General features: G+C 44.6%; 2 protein-coding genes and 1 pseudogene across 6 annotated transcripts in view; 1 reads left to right on the top strand and 2 right to left on the bottom strand.

Annotated features, from left to right (window-relative positions):
* Positions 1-18,142, top strand: part of NLRC5 (NLR family CARD domain containing 5) — a 92,901-nt gene that overhangs the window by 9,668 nt on the left and 65,091 nt on the right. The window contains exon 1 of one of the 4 annotated variants that reach the window (XM_050772865.1): positions 3,842-5,197. The exons of the other annotated variants lie outside the window; for them this stretch is intronic. The gene's annotated coding sequence lies outside the window, so the exon portion shown is untranslated. Of the gene's footprint in view, positions 1-3,841; positions 5,198-18,142 lie in introns of those variants that run through there. 4 annotated transcript variants of the gene reach the window in all.
* LOC126943899 (metallothionein-1E-like) overlaps positions 1-18,142 on the bottom strand; it is a 374,938-nt gene that overhangs the window by 352,845 nt on the left and 3,951 nt on the right. Inside the window, exon 1 of one of the 2 annotated variants that reach the window (XM_050773127.1) lies at positions 7,248-7,251. The exons of the other annotated variant lie outside the window; for it this stretch is intronic. The gene's annotated coding sequence lies outside the window, so the exon portion shown is untranslated. Of the gene's footprint in view, positions 1-7,247; positions 7,252-18,142 lie in introns of those variants that run through there. 2 annotated transcript variants of the gene reach the window in all.
* Positions 13,561-17,789, bottom strand: LOC126944116 (cilia- and flagella-associated protein 69-like; annotated as a pseudogene).

Below are 18,142 nucleotides of genomic sequence, written 5' to 3'. Positions count from 1 at the left end.
CCCCAAGACCCCAGCTCCTAATACCCTCATATTAGGGGTTAGAATTTCAACGTGTGAATTTCGGGGGAGCACAGATATTCAGTCCATCACATTGTGTATTCTGGGCCTCATGGCTGTCCACTTTGCTTTCTGCTGAGAAGTTTAGTGGTAAGGTCAAAGGGTGGAAGCGCAGTAAGATTTAGAAGTCATTGCTGATTTGCCCTGCAAGATGGGCAAACCACTTCCCGGGCTGCAGCTCTGAACCCTGGATCCAGGCCTTCTCTCCTTTATGTCTCGAGCTTACTTTGTCCCTTGCCTTAGTTACCAAACCAAAGCAAGATTCCTCTGGGACATTCCTGCCAGGCCCCATGGCAAGGTTGGAGCTGAGAAGGGGATTTCTAAACCTCGGTTTTATTTTCACTTTGGCCGTGCCAAGCCCTGGCAGAGCCACAGAGTTGGGGCACGAGGTACCAAGAAATAGCTCTGAATCTGAGGCAGGTGCTCTGCTCCAGGAAGGGGATAGAGCTGAGTTTTGGTTATGGGGAGACATCCTCAAGGTCTCCATCTAAATATGGTCAACTTGGTGGCCTTCCTGTCCCCAGTGCTTTTGGGGCTCTCAGAGGACAAGAATCACTCAGCTCTGGTTTGCTGGAGAAGCAGGGCGCCAGGTGAAGGTAGCGAGGAGCCTGTCTCTCCCCGCTGGGAGTGGAGAGCTGGGTGTCACAGCCTCCAACAGTCGTTGCCAGACGTTGGCACATGGGAAAACCCCCCAGGAGCTTCCCAAGGTGCCAGTGCCTGCGTTCTACCGCCTGGGATGGTGCTGTGATGGGTCTGGAGTGTGGCCCATTGGGATTTTTAAAAGGCCCTCCTCCTAGGTGATACCGATGTGCAGACAAGCATGGGAACCACTGACCTGGAAGCCCCAGGGAGAGGCCTCTGGGGCCCCGGACATGCAGGCGGAAGCCTTCTCCTAGCAGCCTTGCCAGCCACCAACCCCTTTTCTGTGTGTGCTAGACCCAAACTGCCAGGGCTGAGCGGGAGAAGCAAGGCCACCAGCTGGCCACCTGATGTCCCAGCCAGGCTCGCGCTGGCAATAGGGCACCCCAGTCCTGAAGGAGGGTGCATCTGGAAATCTTGGGGGCTCCTTGGAGGAAAGTTCAAGCCTTTAACATAGGAAGGTGACTGGGGTGAAGGAGGCAGTTTAAAGACTAGTGATGTGGGCTAGGACCCAGATTTCTGGGTTTCCAATGACCAGAAGAAGATGGCCTTGTTGGACTGGAGACAGGGACCACCCAGGCTCAGACCTGAGGCAGGGAGTGCAAGCATGAATTTGAGCACAGGCTCAGGAACACCTCCAGGGCTGCCAGGCAGGGAGACGCTTCTTCAACTCCTGTCTCTTCGACTCCAGCTGGTGACCTAGGCAGGTCCCTTCCCCTCTGTGAGCCTCAATTTCCTCACGTGTAAAGGATTGTGACTGTGCATTTTAAGTCCTTTCGGGCCCTCTCCTTGTGATTGTGCATTTTAAGCCTTTTAGGGCCCTATCTTTGTGACGGACAACAGAGACGATGGGTTTTTTTTTTTTTTTTTGGAGACAGAGTCCTGCTGTGTCGCCCAGGCTGTAGTGCAGTGGCGTGATCTCTGCTCACTGCAAGTTCCGCCTCCCAGGTTCCCGCCATTCTCCTGCCTCAGCCTCACTAAGTAGCTGGGACTACAGGCTCCCGCCACCACACCCGGCTAATTTTTTGTACTTTTAGTAGAGACGGGGTTTCACTGTGTTAGCCAGGATGGTCTCGATCTCCTGACCTTGTGATGCGCCCACCTGGGCCTCCCAAAGTGCTGGGATTACAGGCGTGAGCCACCGGGCCCGGCCAAGATGATTGTTTTCAAAGGCAACAGTCACCCCTGCGTCATCGCTGACTCACAGAAATGGATATGCCCTATAAGGACATCTCTGGCCTGCCCTGCCGGCATTTGTGGGCGGGGGAGGAAATGGCCTCTAACCCTTCCTGAAGGCACTTCCCAAGGGACCCCTGAAAGGAGGGTGACGCCTCCCAGAAAGAGACCAGTGGCCCAGCCCAGCCCTGCTCTTAGTTTTGTTTCCTCTGCTTTAAATGCCAGCAAGGCCTTTCCCTCCCAGGGCCTCAGATTCCCCATCTTTACAATGGGCCCAGCATAGACCCCATCTCCAGAGCTCTTTCTGCTCTGTTGCCCTGTGCGTCCAGGCTCAGGTGATCTCTGAAGCCCTGACATCCTCAGCCATTCCCCGGGGGGAAGGCAGAGGCGCTACGTTCTCTCTGTTCCCCTGGTAGGGCTTGGTGTAGGATTCAGGGAGGATTGGAGGGCCTCTGTGGCCTCAGGTCCTCCCCAGGGTCCCCAGGCCCTGATCTGTCCACCTGGACCTAAAGAACCAACAACAGCAGCACTTTCTGTTTCTTTAAGGTATTTCTGTCCAAATGTCTGTAGACATGACTGGGGTGCCTGGCTATTACCCCACAAACTGCATGCTTTCTGATCTGCACAGATGAGAAAACTGAGGTCCTGTTTCTCCTCCACCCCAAGGCCTAATGGGGCCTCCTCCTTAATCTACTCTTCGAGAGGCAGGAACAGGATGGAAAGCAAAGGAACCGCAGCCGGAAGTCTGTGGCTCCACTCCTGTCCTCTCTGCATCCCTCACTTCTTCCCTCACACCAGGAGCCAGGGGCTGGAGAGACCGAAGAAGCGACAGCAATGACAGCCACACTAGTGGTAATCAGAGCTTGGGTGGATTGAAGCTTTTTTAAAAATTTTTCATTTTTAATTTTTGTGGGTACATAGTAGGTGTATATGTTTATGGGTTACCTGAGATATTTTGATACAGGCGTGCAATGTGTAATCACATCAGGGTAAATGAGGTTTCCATCACCTTGAGCATTTATCCCTTGTGTTGCAAACAATTCCATTATACTTTTTGTTATTTTTAAATGTACAGTTAAATTATTACTGACTATAGTTACCTTCTTGTGCTATCAAATACTAGGTTTTATTCATTCTAACTATTTTTTGTACCCACTAACTATCCCCACTTCCCCCACCCCAGCCTCCTGCTACACTTCCCATCCTCTGGTAACCGTCCTTCTACTCTCTACCACCATGACTTAAATTGTTTTGATTTTTAGATACCACAAATAAGTGAGAACAAGTGACGTGTGTCTTTCTGTACCTGGCTTATTTCACTTAATATAATGACCTCCAGTACCATCCATGTCCTTGCAAATGATGGGATCTCATTCTTTTTGATGGCTGAATAGTACTCCATTTTGTATGTGTGCCACATTTTCTTTCATTCTATTTTTTTTTTTTTTTTTTTTTTTTGAGATGGACTCTTGCTCTGTCACCCAGGCTGGAGTGCAGTGGCACGATCTTGGCTCACTGCAACTTCCGCCTCCCGGGTTCAAGCAATTCTCCTGCCTCAGCCTCCCGAGTAGCTGGGATTACAGGCATGCCCCACCATGCCCTGTTAATTTTTGTACTTTTAGTAAAGGAGGGGTTTTGCCATGTTAGCCAGGCTGGTCTCCAATGCTTGACCTCAGGTGATCCACCTGCCTCAGCCTCCCACAGTGCTGGAATTACAGGTGTGAGCTGCTGTGCCCAGCTGCCACATTTTCTTTGTTCATTCATCTGTTGATAGACACTTAGGTTAATTCCAAATCTTGCCTATTGTAAACAGTGCTGTCATAAACATAGGAGTGCAGATATCTCTTTGAGATACTGATTCCTTTCTTTTGGGTATATACCTAGCACTGGGACTGCTGGATCATATGGCAACTCTATTTTTAGTTTAGTTTTTTTTTTTTTTTTGAGACAGAGTCTCGCTCTGTTGCCCAGGCTGGAGTGCAGTGGCATGATCTCAGTTCACTGCAACTCCCGGGTTCACTGCCTCCCGGGTTCAAGCGATTCTCCTGCCTCAACCTCCCGAGTAGCTGGGACTACAGGTGCTCACCACACCTGGCTAATTTTTGTATTTTTTGTAGAGACAGGGTTTCACCATGTTGGCCAGGATGGTCTCAATCTCTTGACCTCGTGATCCACCCACCTCGGCCTCCCAGAGTGCTAGGATTACAGGCGCGAGCCACCGTACCCGGCCCTATTTTTAGTTTTCTGAGAAACCTCCGAACTGTCCCGTAGTGGCAGTACTAATTTACATTCCCACCAGTGTGTGTGGCTCCCTTTTCTCCACATAGATTGAGGTTTTGTTGTTGTTGTTTGTTTGTCTGTTTGGAGATGAAGTCTCGCTCTGTTGCCTGGACTGTAGTGCAGTGGCGTGATCTCGGCTCACTGCTGCCTCCATCTCTCGGGTTCAAGCTATTCTCCCACCTCGCCTGGGATTACAGGTGCCCGCCACTATGCCTGGCTAATTTTTTTTTATTTTTAGTAGAGACGAGGTTTCGTCACGTTGGCCAGGCTGGTCTCAAACTCCTGACCTCAGGTGATCTGCCTGCCTCAGCCTTCCAAAGTGCTGGGATTACAGGCATGAGCCACTGTGCCCAGCCTGGATTGAGTTTGTATCATGTGCCAGGTTCCATGTCAGGGATTCCACAGGGCCCATCCCACAACCACCTTGCCAGGTGGGCATTATGATGACCCCCCTGTAGCAGACACTGTCAGAGCTCCCCCAACCCCATCTCTGCCCGGATGCTCCCCATTCACTGTGGGTGACACCTGCATCCTTCTCCCGGGGTGGCCTTTGCCTGGTGGGCATTGCCTTGCTCAGAGGTGCCTAGGCAGTCATGCCTCCCTCCCCGGCCCACTGGGCCTGCAGTGACATGAGGTGTGGCCACCCAGACCTCTTGCACCTGTGCAGGACGGACCTCTTCTATCATCACGCTCCAGTTCTCCCATGTGGCAGGCTGAAGCGAGACTTCTGAAACCATATCTTTGCTTACATGCCTCTGCTACGCTATTTTTCTTCCACCACCCCCTCAATAAACAACCTCCACAGGAATCCCCTTGGGCTCTGCTTCTAGGGACCTGACCTAGAAGATCCTCATTTTACAGATGAGGACACTGAGGTACGAAGAGGCTGCATAACCTACCAGCGTCACACAGCTTTGGTGTGAGTAGGGACTCAAATCCAGGGCCCTGGTACAGAGGCATTTGCCCTCACCAAGATTCAGGCCCTGAGAGAAGCTGACGGGCCTAGAGAACAGCAAGACTTGAGATAGCAGAGGAAGGAGACAGGGTAAGGAACGGAGCCTCATGCTGAAGTCTGGTCTGGAAGGAGAAGTCTGCAAGGTGGGAAAAAGAGGAAGTGGACGTGAGGTAGGGAAGCAGGATGTGCAAGGCAGGGAGTTGTGAAAGAGAATGCCGGTGGGTGGTGATCAGCATCTCATGGGTAGCTCAGCAGGTGCACGAGAGGCCCAGGAGGGCCGGGGACTGAATGGTGAAGGGGCATTTGTTTATTTATCCTTTGTTTTTGTTTTTTGTTGTTTAAATTGAGACCGACTCTCACAATGTTGCCCAGGCTAACATTGGCAACTGATGTCTGCTTACTCCTGGCCTCAAACGATCCTCCTGCCTCTGCCTCCAAAAGTGTTGGGATTACAGGCGTGAGCCAATGTTTATTCATCCTGAGCCTTCCCTGGACCCCTGATAGGTAGCTGCTTTGTGGTGGTCACAGCACCATGGTGTGACTTTATCCTGGAGGCAGTGGGAAGCTGATAGCAGGTTCAGACAGGCATGAGGCCAGACCAGAGCTGAGTTTTAAAGATAACTCCAGCCAGAGGCATGCGTGCATGTGTACATGTGGGTACATGTATGTGTGTGCACGTGCATGTGTGTATGAGTGTGGACTAGAGATGGGACAGCTTTCTGAGCAAAGGGAACAGCCAAGGCAAAGGCCTGGGGGCTGCAGGGAGAGAACAGGGTTTGATCTCTCCACTCCCTCCTCTAAACTCTGTGTCAGTAGCATTTTCAGGATAGCAGGAAGGATTCCCAAAAAGCACAGCAGTGAGGGCAGTGGGAGGGAGGCGTCTGCTGGGACACTGAAACCAGGGTGGGGCAAACTCCCTTCGCAGCTCCTCAGACTCAGAGCCCCCATAAAGCTTCCAGGTGCACCCCAGCCCTTTTCCCTCTCTCTGGACTGGGATGGCATGATCCCAGGACTGTGACTCCACGTAATCTGAATTCCCTTTACTGACTGTGTAACCCTGGCCATTTTCCCCCCACCTTTCTCTCAGCGGCCCATTTGATTAGTCTGCCTCAGGGGTGCACTGGGGATTCTTAGAGGTAACACTTTGAACTGAAAGCCAGGGGTCCTGGTGCCAAAATGCAAATGTGAGAACTTGAAAGTTTGTCGGGTTTTATTTCCTCTGTTCTGTTTGCAGCAGCTCCTCTTTCTTGTTTTCTATAGAACAGTAAAAAACTTTATGCATTTGAATATCGTGAACCTCATAATTAATATACAATATAAAAACTACTAGCTATGCATGGATAAATCAACTGAAGCACAGTGGCTGAGCGTGTCTTTCTCATTCTTTGATGGCTACCTCAAATCAAATCAATATGAACTTGGGGTCAGGCACAGGGGCTCACGCCTGTACTTTGGGAGGCCAAGGCAGGAGGATCACTTGAGTGCAGGAGTTTGAGGCTAGCTTGGGCAACATAGCGGGACCTTGTCTTAATATTTAAAAAAGAAAGAAATAAATAAAAAAGTGAACTTGGGAGGTATGAATGACAACTCGTATAGCTGAAGTAATAAATATATTCAACTTTTAAAACTTAATTTTGATTAGATAACACATGCATACGGTATAACATTCTAGGCCAGGTGCAGTGGCTCATATCTGTAATCCCAGCACTTTGGGAGGCTAAGGTGGGCAGATTGTTTGAGCCCAGGAGTTGAAGTCTAGCTTGGGCAACATGGTGAACCCCTGTCTCTGCAAAAAAACACGAAAAAATTAGCTAGATGTGGTGGTGTGCACTTATACCAGCTACTCAGGAAGCTGAGGTGGGGGAACCATATGAGCCCAGGAGGTGGAGACTGCAGTGAGCCATGACCACACCAAATGCACTCCAGCCTGGGTGACAGAGCAAGACCCTTTCTCAAAAAAATAAAAAATAAAAAATAAAAATTCCTTTCACTGGGGACAATTACCATTATGAATTTCTTCCAGAAATATTCCATGTATTGTATACACTTTTTTTTTTTTTTTTTTTTTGAGACAGAGTCTCGCTCTGTCACCCAGGCTGAGGTGCAGGGACGCAGTCTTGGCTCGCTGCAGCCTGGACACCCCCCCCAGACTCAAGCAATCCTCCCACCTCAACCTTCTGTGGGTAGCTTGGACAACATGTGTGCACCACCACTCCTGGCTAATTTTTGTATTTTTTGTCAAGACAGGGTTTTGCCATGTTACCCAGGCTGGTCTCAAACTCTCAACCTCAAGTGATCTACCCGCCTCTGCCCCTCAAAGTGCTGGGATTACAGTCATGACCCACCACTTTTATTTTTTCTTTACACAAAGGAAGCATATTCTACACCCTGTTTTGCCCCAGCTCTCTTTTAAAAAACAATATATCGTGGATACAATTCCATATCATTCCATATAGTTTGTCCTCTTTTCTTTTCTTTTCTTTTCTTTTTTCTTTTCTTTTCTTTTCTTTCTTTCTTTTGAGACAGGGTCTCACTCTGTCGCCCAGGCTGGGGTGCAGTGGCACTATCTCAGCTTACCTCAACCTCCCGGGCTCAAGTGATCCTCCCACCTCAGCCTCCTGAGTGGCTGGATGCTGCCTCTTTCTTTTTGATGGCTGCGAAGAATTCCATTGTACAGATGTGACATAATTTAATCATAATGTGTCCCCTTTGATCGTTTAGATTTTTCCAATTTTTGCTATTATAAGCAAGGCCACGTTAAATATCGCTGGGCATATTATTGTGCATATAATGAAGACATCTGTAGGTTAAATGCCTGTGTATGAAATTGCTCAGTGTGATTATATGGCATTTACCACTTTGGTAGATAAAGGTTGTGTCCTGTTACATTTCCACGGATGAATTTCTTCCAGAAATATTCATGTATTTGTATACACATTTTTTGAGACATGGTCTCAAAACTGTTGACACATTATTATTATTATTATTATTATTTCACATTATTTAGGGAAGTTTCATTTTTTTCTGAGCTACCACTGATAATTTCTTATTTACTCATCATCTTGTATTTCTCTTCCTTACACATTAGGGAAATGTCTATTCTAGTTTTTAATGTAAATGTTCTTGTGGCTTTTTTAGAAAAAATCAAAATATGCCCATTAAAAAATTTGAATGGTTCAAAGGGTCCTAAAAAGGGTCCACAGTGGAAAAGGCTCTCCTTTCCCAGCATCCCCAGACCCCTCCTCAGACACAAGCCTGTCGTCAGTTTCCTGTGTAGCTTCCCAGAATTGGTCTCTATGTATGCAAATACACACACATTTAAAATACACACATGCCAGGTCCACGTGGAATGATGCAGTGCGTCAAAGTGCCCATTCATTCACAACCTTGCCAACTCAGTAATATCCTTGCAAATCTAATAGTTAGAAAATGGTGTATCTTTTTTAGTTCTAAAGTATTATATTTGTTCTATTTTCTGTGAGCTTGAGCATCTTTTCATATATTTAAAAGTCATTGGGTCCAGGGGTGGTGGCTCATGCCTGTAACCCCAGCACTTTGGGAGGCCAAGGCAGGTGGATCACCTGAGTTCAGAAGTTCGAGACCAGCCTGGTCAACATGGTGAAACCCACTCTTATTAAAAAAAACAACAACAACAAAAACCATTAGCCAGGCATGGTGGTTCATGCCTGTAATCCCAGCTACTTGGGAGGCTGAGGCAGGAGAATCACTTGAACTGGGGAGGTGGAAGTTGCAGTGAGCCAAGATTGTGCCACTGCACTCCAGCCTGGGCAACAGAGTGAGACTCTGTCTCAAAAAAATTTGTTTAAATGTCATTGGTATTTCCCTTTTTTGTAAACCTTTTATGTTCTTTGCCTACTTTTCTATGAGGTCACTGGCTTTTTCAGTATTGATTTTTAGTAACTCTCGATTTATTAAAACATTTATACATTTATAGCTTTGTTTATGATATATACATTTATAACCTTGTCTGTGATGCAGATATTTTTCCAATTGGTCATCTGGCTTTTGACTTTATCTGTGGTATTCTTTGACAATACAAAAATTTTAATTTATATCTGATCAGTTTCATCCAGTTTTTTCTTTTTTCATGATTTCTGAGTTTTGCATCATGCTTAGCAAGACTCTCTCTACTCTGAAATTATTTTCTGTAAAATACTTTTTTCAGTCAGTCATAGTGGTTCACACCTGTAATCCCAGAACTTTGGGAGGTAGAGGTGGAAGGATTACTTGACTCTAGGGGTTCAAGGCCAATCTGGGCAACAGAGCAAGACCTTGCCTCTATTTTTTTAAAGAGAAATTTTTTTTAATTAAAAAAAGAATACTTTTTTCCATGTTTTGTTTGAGCACTTAAATTTTCTTAACTTTTTTGTCGTGAAACATAACACATAGAAAAATGTCATGTAAGTGTACAACTTCGTGAATTGTTATAAATTGAACATACAGCCTTCTGGTACTTTCACGGTTTAACTTCTTACATTTAAATTTTTGTTTCATCTAGACATTATGTTGATATAATTGTGAAATAGAAATCCATTTTTATTGTAAAAGAACACTTTTTAAATGTTAATGAAATGTTTTACAATTTATTATATACCAAGCAAAAAGAAAATCTCAACATATTCCTCAAAGTAGAAATTGCACAGGACTTATTCTTTGTACAGCATAATACAACAAAAACTAATGATAAAGCCATAAAAACAACTCTTTATTAAATTACTCCATTCCAAATTATAATTTCAATCTACTTAGCACATAAATGTTTGATACATATTTATCGAAATTGACCAAAAGTGTTTTATTATTTTTTAAAAGGTAAAGGCTAGCAATGGCTTAAGCAATACAGTTTATAATTGTAAAGAATAACAAACAGCCTCACTAAATCAGGGGAAAGAAATAAAAAGATAAAAGCAAAAATTACAGAACTAGAAAAGGGACTATTCCAGCAAAACTGATAAATGTTTTCAAACATAAGAGTTACCAACTGCTGGCAAATCTAAAAAGAAGAAAAAGACAAAAAGTAAACTAAATTAAATGTGAAGCCTTGAGGAGATTTAAAATTATAAGAAAATAGGCCGGGCACGGTGGCTCACGCCTGTAATCCCAGCACTTTGGGAGGCCGAGGTGGGCGGATCATGAGGTCAGGAGCTTGAGACCAGCCTGGCCAACATGGTGAAACCCCGTCTCTACTAAAAGTACAAAAATTAGTTGGCTGTGGTGGCATGCGCCTGTAGTCCCAGCTACTCGGGAGGCTGAGGCGGGAGAATCACTTGAACCCGGGAGGTGGAGGCTGCGGTGAGCCTAGACCATGCCATTGCACTCCAGCCTGGGTGGCAGAGTGAGATTCCATCTCAAAAAACAGGCCGGACGCGGTGGCTCACGCCTGTAATCCCAGCACTTTGAGAGGCCAAGGCGGGCGGATCACGAGGTCAGGAGATCGAGACCATCCTGGCTGACACGGTGAAACCCCATCTCTACTAAAAATACAAAATATTAGCTGGGCGTGGTGGCAGGCATCTGTGGTCCCAGCTACTCACCACTGCACTCCAGCCTGGGCAACAGAGCGAGACTCTGTCTTAAAAAAAAAAAAAAAAAAAAACACACACACACACACACAACAAAACCAAGAAAATATTATATACAACTGTGAGCTATACTATGTTTGACCATCTTGACAAAATGAGCAACTTTCTCAAAACTATAAATTGCCAAATGTTCATTAAAAAAAAAAGCCAACAATAACCAACCCACACAATGAGGATAAATTTAAAGTGATCAAGTTTGATTTTTTTTTTTTTTTTTTTTTTTTTTTTTTTTTTGAGACGGAGTCTCGCTCTGTCGCCCAGGCTGGAGTGCAGTGGCCGGATCTCAGCTCACTGCAAGCTCCGCCTCCCGGGTTCACGCCATTCTCCGGCCTCAGCCTCCCGAGTAGCTGGGACTACAGGCGCCCGCCACCTCGCCCGGCTAGTTTTTTTTTTTGTATTTCTTAATAGAGACGGGGTTTCACCGTGTTAGCCAGGATGGTTTCGATCTCCTGACCTCGTGATCCGCCCGTCTCGGCCTCCCAAAGTGCTGGGATTACAGGCTTGAGCCACCGCGCCCGGCCAAGTTTGATTTTTTAAAAAAAACTGTTCAAACATCTTGGTAGTGCTGGGCAGGAAGTTGGCTTTCATTCTGGGAGGGATGAGAAGGCTCTGAGGGGCATGGGACCTGATGTCACAGGACCTGATGCAGGCTGTGTCTTAACAGCTGACTCCTGCGCGGAGAAGGTTACTGGGGGACGGGTGGACGGAGACCAGGGAGGAGGCAGGTGCAGGCCTCCCCGTGAGAAATGATGGTGTCCAGGCTAGGCCAGAGCAGTAGAGGAAGCAAGATTCTGGAATGCACTTGGAAAATGAAGCCATCTTTGGGCTTGAGCTCAAGGAAGCATGAAGCTGCCCCTAACTGACGTGGGGAAGGTGATCTGGGGAGCAGCTTGGGAAGAGAGATCAGGAGCTCAGTTTCGGACTTGGAAGTTTTGAAACGCACATGAGGCATCCAGGTGGAGTTGGGAGAACTAAATCATGCCGAAAGGTACTCACGTGGCAAGTAGCAAATATTCGCTATATTGTCTGTTCAACTTTGTCAACTGCTTTTCCAGTAGAAATGTAGTGTCCTTATCACACATGCATAAATGTTAAACTCAAAAGTAAAATGAAATATTTTCTCAGTAGATATGAATTACTTTTGAATTTTTTTTTTTTTTTTTTTTTTGACATGGGGTCTCACTCTGTTGCTCAGGCTGGACTGGAGTGGCAAGATCATAGCTCACTGCAGCCTCAAACTCCTGGGCTCAAGCAATCCTCTGCCACAGCCTCCCGATTAGCTGGGACTACAGGCACACACCACCACGCCCAGCCAATCTTTTATTTTTTGTAGAGACTGAGTTGCGCAATGTAGCCCAAGCTGGTCTCCAACTCCTGAGCTCAAGCTATCCTCCCACCTCGGCCTCCCAAAGTGTTGGGATTACAGGCGTGAGCCACCACACCTGGCTGCTTTTTAGTGCAGATATTTTTCCCTACCTATTGCCTTCCTATTTCTCTTTTATTTCACATTATTTAGGGAAGTTTCATTTTTTGTGAGCTATCACTGATAATTTCTTATTAACTCATCATCTTGTATTTCTCTTCCTTACACATTGGGGAAATGTCTATTCTAGTTTTTAATGTAAATGTTCTTGAGGCTTTTTTTTTTAGAAAAAATCAAAATATGCACATTAAAAAGTTTGAATGGTTCAAAGGGTCCTAAAAAGGGTCCACAATGGAAAAGGCTCTCCTTTCCCAGCATCCCCAGACCCCTCCTCAGACACAAGCCTGTCGTCAGTTTCCTGTGTAGCTTCCCAGAGTTGGTTTCTATGTATGCAAATACACACACATTTAAAATATACACATGCCACAGCTTTTTAAAATTTGAATTTATGGGCCGTGTGCAGTGGCTCACTCCTGTAACCCCAATACTTTGGGAGGCCGAGGCTGGTGGATCACCTGAGGTCAGGAGTTTGAGACCAGCCTGACCAATATGGTAAAACCCCATCTCTACTAAAAATACAAAAATTAGCCAGGTGTGGTGGTGGGTGCCTGTAATCCCAGCTTCTCAGGAGGCTGAGACAGGAGAATCACTTGAACCCAAGAGGCAGAGGTTGCAGTGAGCTGAGATCATGCCACTGCACTCCAGCCTGGGCAACAGATAGAGACTCCATCTCAAAAAAAAAAAAAAAAAAAAATGAATTTAGACCCAGGTGAGCGGAGGCTCACGCCTGTAATCCCAGCACTTATGGAGGCCGATGAGGAGAGAATCACTTCACTTCAGTCCAGGAGTTCAAGACCAGCCTGGGCAACTCAGAGAAACCCTGTCTCTACAAAAAAATAAAAATTAGCCTGGCATGGTGGAGTATGCCTGTTGTCTCAGCTACTCAGGAGGGTGAGGCAGGAGGATCACTTGAACTCAGGGGTAGCAGGCTGCATGAGCTATGATTGCACCACACACTCCAGCCTGGGTGACAGAGCAAGACCCTGTGTCAAAAAAAAAAAAAAAAAAGAAAGAAAAGAAAATTAGATTACCGTCATAGGTGGTACAAAACACTTCCCAGTTTATTGCTTTCGTTTCGTTTGTTGCCATTTTTACTATACAGAAAAAAAAATGGCAATAAAGAATACGTTATTATGTTAATTTATAATGCATTATTTTTAATGACTTTATTGAGGTGTAATTTACATACCATAAAATCCATCCATTTTAAGTGTACAATTCAGTGATTTCTAGTAAATTTACTGAGTTATGCGACCATCACCACAATCTGGTTTTGGGACATTTTCATTACTGCCATAATAGTCCTCATACCCATTTAGAATTATTCCTATTTCTGCCCCCGGCCCAGGCAACCACTAATCTACTTGCTGTTTCAATAAATTTGCCTTTTCTGAACGTTTTACGTAAATAGAATCATACAATATGTGATCTTTAGTGATCTTTTTCCACATGGCATAAACTTTGTTCCTTTTTATTGTTGAATAATGTTCTATTGTATAGCTATATCATAGTTTGTTTCTCCGTTCGTGAGCTTTTGGGTGTTTGGGTTGATTTCACTTTTTGACTGTTATGGATAATGCTGGTATGAACATTCATATACAAGTTTTTGTGTGGATGTATATTTTCATTTCTCGTGGAATAGACCCAGGCATGGAATTGCTGGATTAGATGGTAATTCTGTTGTTTTATATTCTAACGCAGGGATCCCCAATCCCTGGACCACAGACCAGTGCGGGTCCATGGCCTTTTAGGAACTGGGCCACACAGCAGGTGGTGAGTGGCCGGCAGGCGAGTATTACCGCCTGAGCTCTGCCTCCTGTCGGATCAGCGGTGCCATTAGATTCTCATAGGAGCACAAACCCAGTTGTGAAATGCGCAGGGAGGGATCTAGGTTGAGAGTTTCTAATGAGAATCTAATGATAAATGTAATGAGCTTGAATCATCCTGAATCCATCTCCCACCTCCAACCCCCATCCGTGGAAAAAATTCTCTCTCACAAAACTGGTCCCTGGGCCAAAGAGTTTCGGGACAGCTGTTCTAAGGAACTGCCAAAACTGCCAAACTGTTTCTTCAGAGTGGCTGGACCATTTCACATTCCCATCAGCAGTATATACAGTGTCCTGCTTCTCTACATCCTCATCAACATGTGTCCTTTTCATTATAGCCATTCTATGTGGGTGTGAAATGCTATGTGGCTGTGTTTTTCATTTCCATGCAGAAATTTTTAATTTAATTACTTAGTTAAAAATAATTCTTTAAATTTAAAATACTCATATTGCCATATATATTTTTTTATACTACAAAGTGATACAATTTTTGTTAATTTTTCCTGCCTTGATTACTCTTTACCTGTATAATAGGTAAATCTTTACATAAGATCACAATTATATTGAATAGTAATTTATTCAACTCAAAATCTTCATAGGATTTAGAAAATTTAAGTCCTTTACCAAAGGGTTTGACTTTTAACTTCATTAAAGTTTGCAAACAGTACCAAATCCTTGGGAAAGCCACATTCAATCATTGGCATTCCAGGATTTTGAACTATAACTGTAGAGATCACTAATATGTCATTTCTAAGCTGACAGTCATAATGACTAAAGCCTCTCATAAATAGATTTTTAAATACTTCCTTCAAAGCCAGTAAACATTCCAAGTTACTAAGCTGTTGAACAATTTCTTCTTTTGAATATTTCTCTGATAAGTTCCAAAGTGTTTCTGATGAAGGAAATAAAAGCCATCCAGAGAAATCTGGGTCATTGAGGTGAGCACAGATTCCACTGGCTGCTTGTGGTTTCATCATTACAGTACAGTTAACTTCAGAAGTCGAGAGATGCTGCAGAACTTTGAGTACCTAAAGTTTCTCAACAAGTTGATTTTCAAGCAAGGTCATTAATTGGACCATTGTTTTTGCCAGTCCTCCAACTTCAGTCATTTGAATCTTATATGATGAACTCGCTTGCTGGTAACCTGGAATACACTTCTTTGGTAGTTCTGCATGATAAAAGTCAACAATAAGCTTACAATTCTGTATCCTCAATTCAGAACTTGGTATTTTCATTAAGTATCCAGAAGTGCAATTGAATTAGCAGTATCTCCAGCATAAGTTATTTCATCCGATACTTTCTTTTTCAAAAATAGCAAGCCACACTATTTTATGATGTCATATGCAGATTCCACAAAACGTGGCTGGCTTTCGATTTTTACTGCACGCAGATTCAGAATTTTAAATGTCTGTACTAGATCCCTTAAGGGAAGTTCATTCTGATAACACTGTACCAGTTTCTTGACAGATGTAAGTTGTTTTTCTTCTAAGCCATCTTTAGCAGTCTCTTCAAAAAGTTTGATGACACAATTAAGGTCCATAGGCTTCAAAACACCAGTTCCGCATGGTGAGGGAGGCCTCGGGTAACACCATCGTGGTGGAAGGCAAAGGGGAAGTCAAGACCTTCTTCATGGTGGCAGGAAAGAGACAGCGTATTGCTATGTATTTTAACACCACTTATTCCCCCCTTTTTTCTCTCAATATCATGGATTAAATAGTGTATTTTAAATGAGTGTGAGGCTCACTTGGACTCTATTCCATCCGTTTGGCCAATTTTTTTCCATTTTTAATTCAAGGATCTTAAAGTTTGAATGATGGTCACCTTATGATGCATTTTATCATGTTTGGAAGCTTTTTTGCTATTTCCTGATCCAACAAATAGCCTTTTGATAGAATTGCCTTTATTCGTTTCTTTATATCCAATTCTAACTTAAAATTAACTTAAACTGTTTTATTATGAAATATTTAAGTCATATAAATACTGCCTCTTTTCTCTAAATGACTGCTCATATAATTTTACCAAGTTCTGTTAAAGCATCCTGTTGTACATAAAGTGGCGGTTTTTTTTATCTGCCTGTTAACTTACAGTGGGTTTTATTTTCTTTCACTTTCTGTGGTCAAAGGCAAGTTTGTCTTAGTCAGCTTGGGCTGTTAGAATGAAATACTATAGACTGGGTGGCTTAAACAACAGAAACTTGTTTCTCACAGTTCTGTAAGCTGGGAAGTCCCTGGGAAGCCAGCAGACCTGGTGTCTGGAGAGGATGCACTTCCTGGTTTGCAGACGGCACCTTCTCATTGTGTCCTCACAGGGCAGAGAGCAAAGAGAAAGAGAAAGAGCAAGCACTCTCCAGCCTCTTCCTTTTTCCTTTTGTTTTTGTTTTTGTTTTGTTTTTGTTTTCTTTTGTTTGTTTGAGCTGGAGTCTTGCTCTGTCGCCGAGGCTGGAGTGCAGTGGCATGATCTTGGCTCACTGCAACCTCTGCCTCCTGGGTTCAAGTGATTCTCCTGCCTCAGCTTCCTGAGTAGCTGGGACTACAGGTGCCTGCCACCACGCCTGACTAATTTTTATATTTTTATTAGAGATGGGGTTTCATCATGTTGGGCAGACTGGTTTTAGACTCCTGACCTCAAGTGATCTGCCTACCTTGGCCTCCCAAAGTGCTGGCATTACAGGCATGAGCCACCGTGCCCGGCCTCCAGCCTCTTCTTGTGAGGGCAGTAATCCCATCATAAGGGCTCCACCCTCTTGACCTAATCACTTGGCAAAGGCCCCACTTCCAAATACCATCACACTGGGTATTTAGGCTTCACCAGGTGAATCAGTGGGTGAGTTGGGATACAAACATTCAGTCCACGGCAAGTTTTTATCTCAATTTGCTAATGCCTCTATTTCTCCTGTTACAATGTGATAATGCTGTTTTTTAAAATATCATTTAGCTGGCTGTGGTGACCCATGCCTGCAGTCCCAGCTACTCAGGAGGCTGAGGCAGAAGGATCACATGAACCTAGGAGTTTGAATCCAGCCTGGGCAACATAGAAAGACGCTGTCTCTTAAAAAAAAAAAAAAAAAAAAAAAAAAAAGCCGGGCGCAGTGGCTCACGCCTGTAATCCCAACACTTTGGGAGGCCGAGGCGGGTGGATCACCTAAAGTCGGGAGTTCAAGACCAGCCTGAACAATATGGAGAAACCCCGTCTCTACTAAAAATACAAAATTAGATGAGTGTGGTGTCACATGCCTGTAATCCCAGCTACTTGGGAGGCTGAGGCAGGAGAATTGCTTGAACCAGAAGGTGGAAGTTGCGGTGAGCCGAGATCATGCCATTGCACTCCAGCCTGGGCAACAAGAACGAAACTCCGTCTCAAAAAAAAAAGAAAAGAAAAAGAAAGAAAGAAATGAAAAGAAGCACTTAAAGAGGCTGAGCCTGGCAGATCACTTGAGGTCAGGAGTTCAAGACCAGCCTGGCCAACATGGTGAAACCCAGTCTCTACTAAAAATCTAAGAATTAGCCAGGCGTGGTGGCACACACCTGTAATCCCAGCTACTCGGGAGGCTGAGGCACGAGAATTGCTGAACCCAGGAGGTGGAGGTTGCAGTGAGCTGAGATCATGCCATTGCACTCCAGCCTAGGCAACAGAGCACGACTCCATCTCAAGAAAAAAGAAAGACAGAGAGAGAGAAATATAGACATATCTTATTAGTCCCCTGGGACCTCTTCAAAAGATCTCTTTTTTCCTTTCTTATTTCTAATTACCATACTACATACCACCTCCATTATGTCAGAATGTGCCCTATTTACATGGATTTGTCCAAAGTCATGGAACTCCGGGTTACATTCCTCGTATTTCACAGAGACACAATCAGAGCACACGCTGACCTTCCGCCTCTCTTCCTTTCCTCCATGTAGTCTGTAGCTACCTGTTCTCTTCTTTGTTCGTAGGAAGATCTCTGTTGTGTGGTGTGGGAATTTGTGCCAGCATGTCTGTTTACTGTGCTCTCTTTGAGCAGCTATCAATGCTTCCGGGTCTTCTCTTTAAGGAGAAAGTTAACTCTCAATTGTTTAAAAACTAACTAAAAAGGAAGAAGATTGCAAATCCTAACCTTTTTGGGGTTTTATATTGGGGGCGA

Source organism: Macaca thibetana, chromosome 20 (genome assembly GCF_024542745.1).
Source record: "Macaca thibetana thibetana isolate TM-01 chromosome 20, ASM2454274v1, whole genome shotgun sequence".
In the NCBI taxonomy this organism is placed as follows: Eukaryota; Metazoa; Chordata; class Mammalia; order Primates; family Cercopithecidae; genus Macaca; species Macaca thibetana.
Note: the sequence above shows the minus strand (reverse complement) of the source record. Positions and strands in the feature narration are given on the sequence as shown.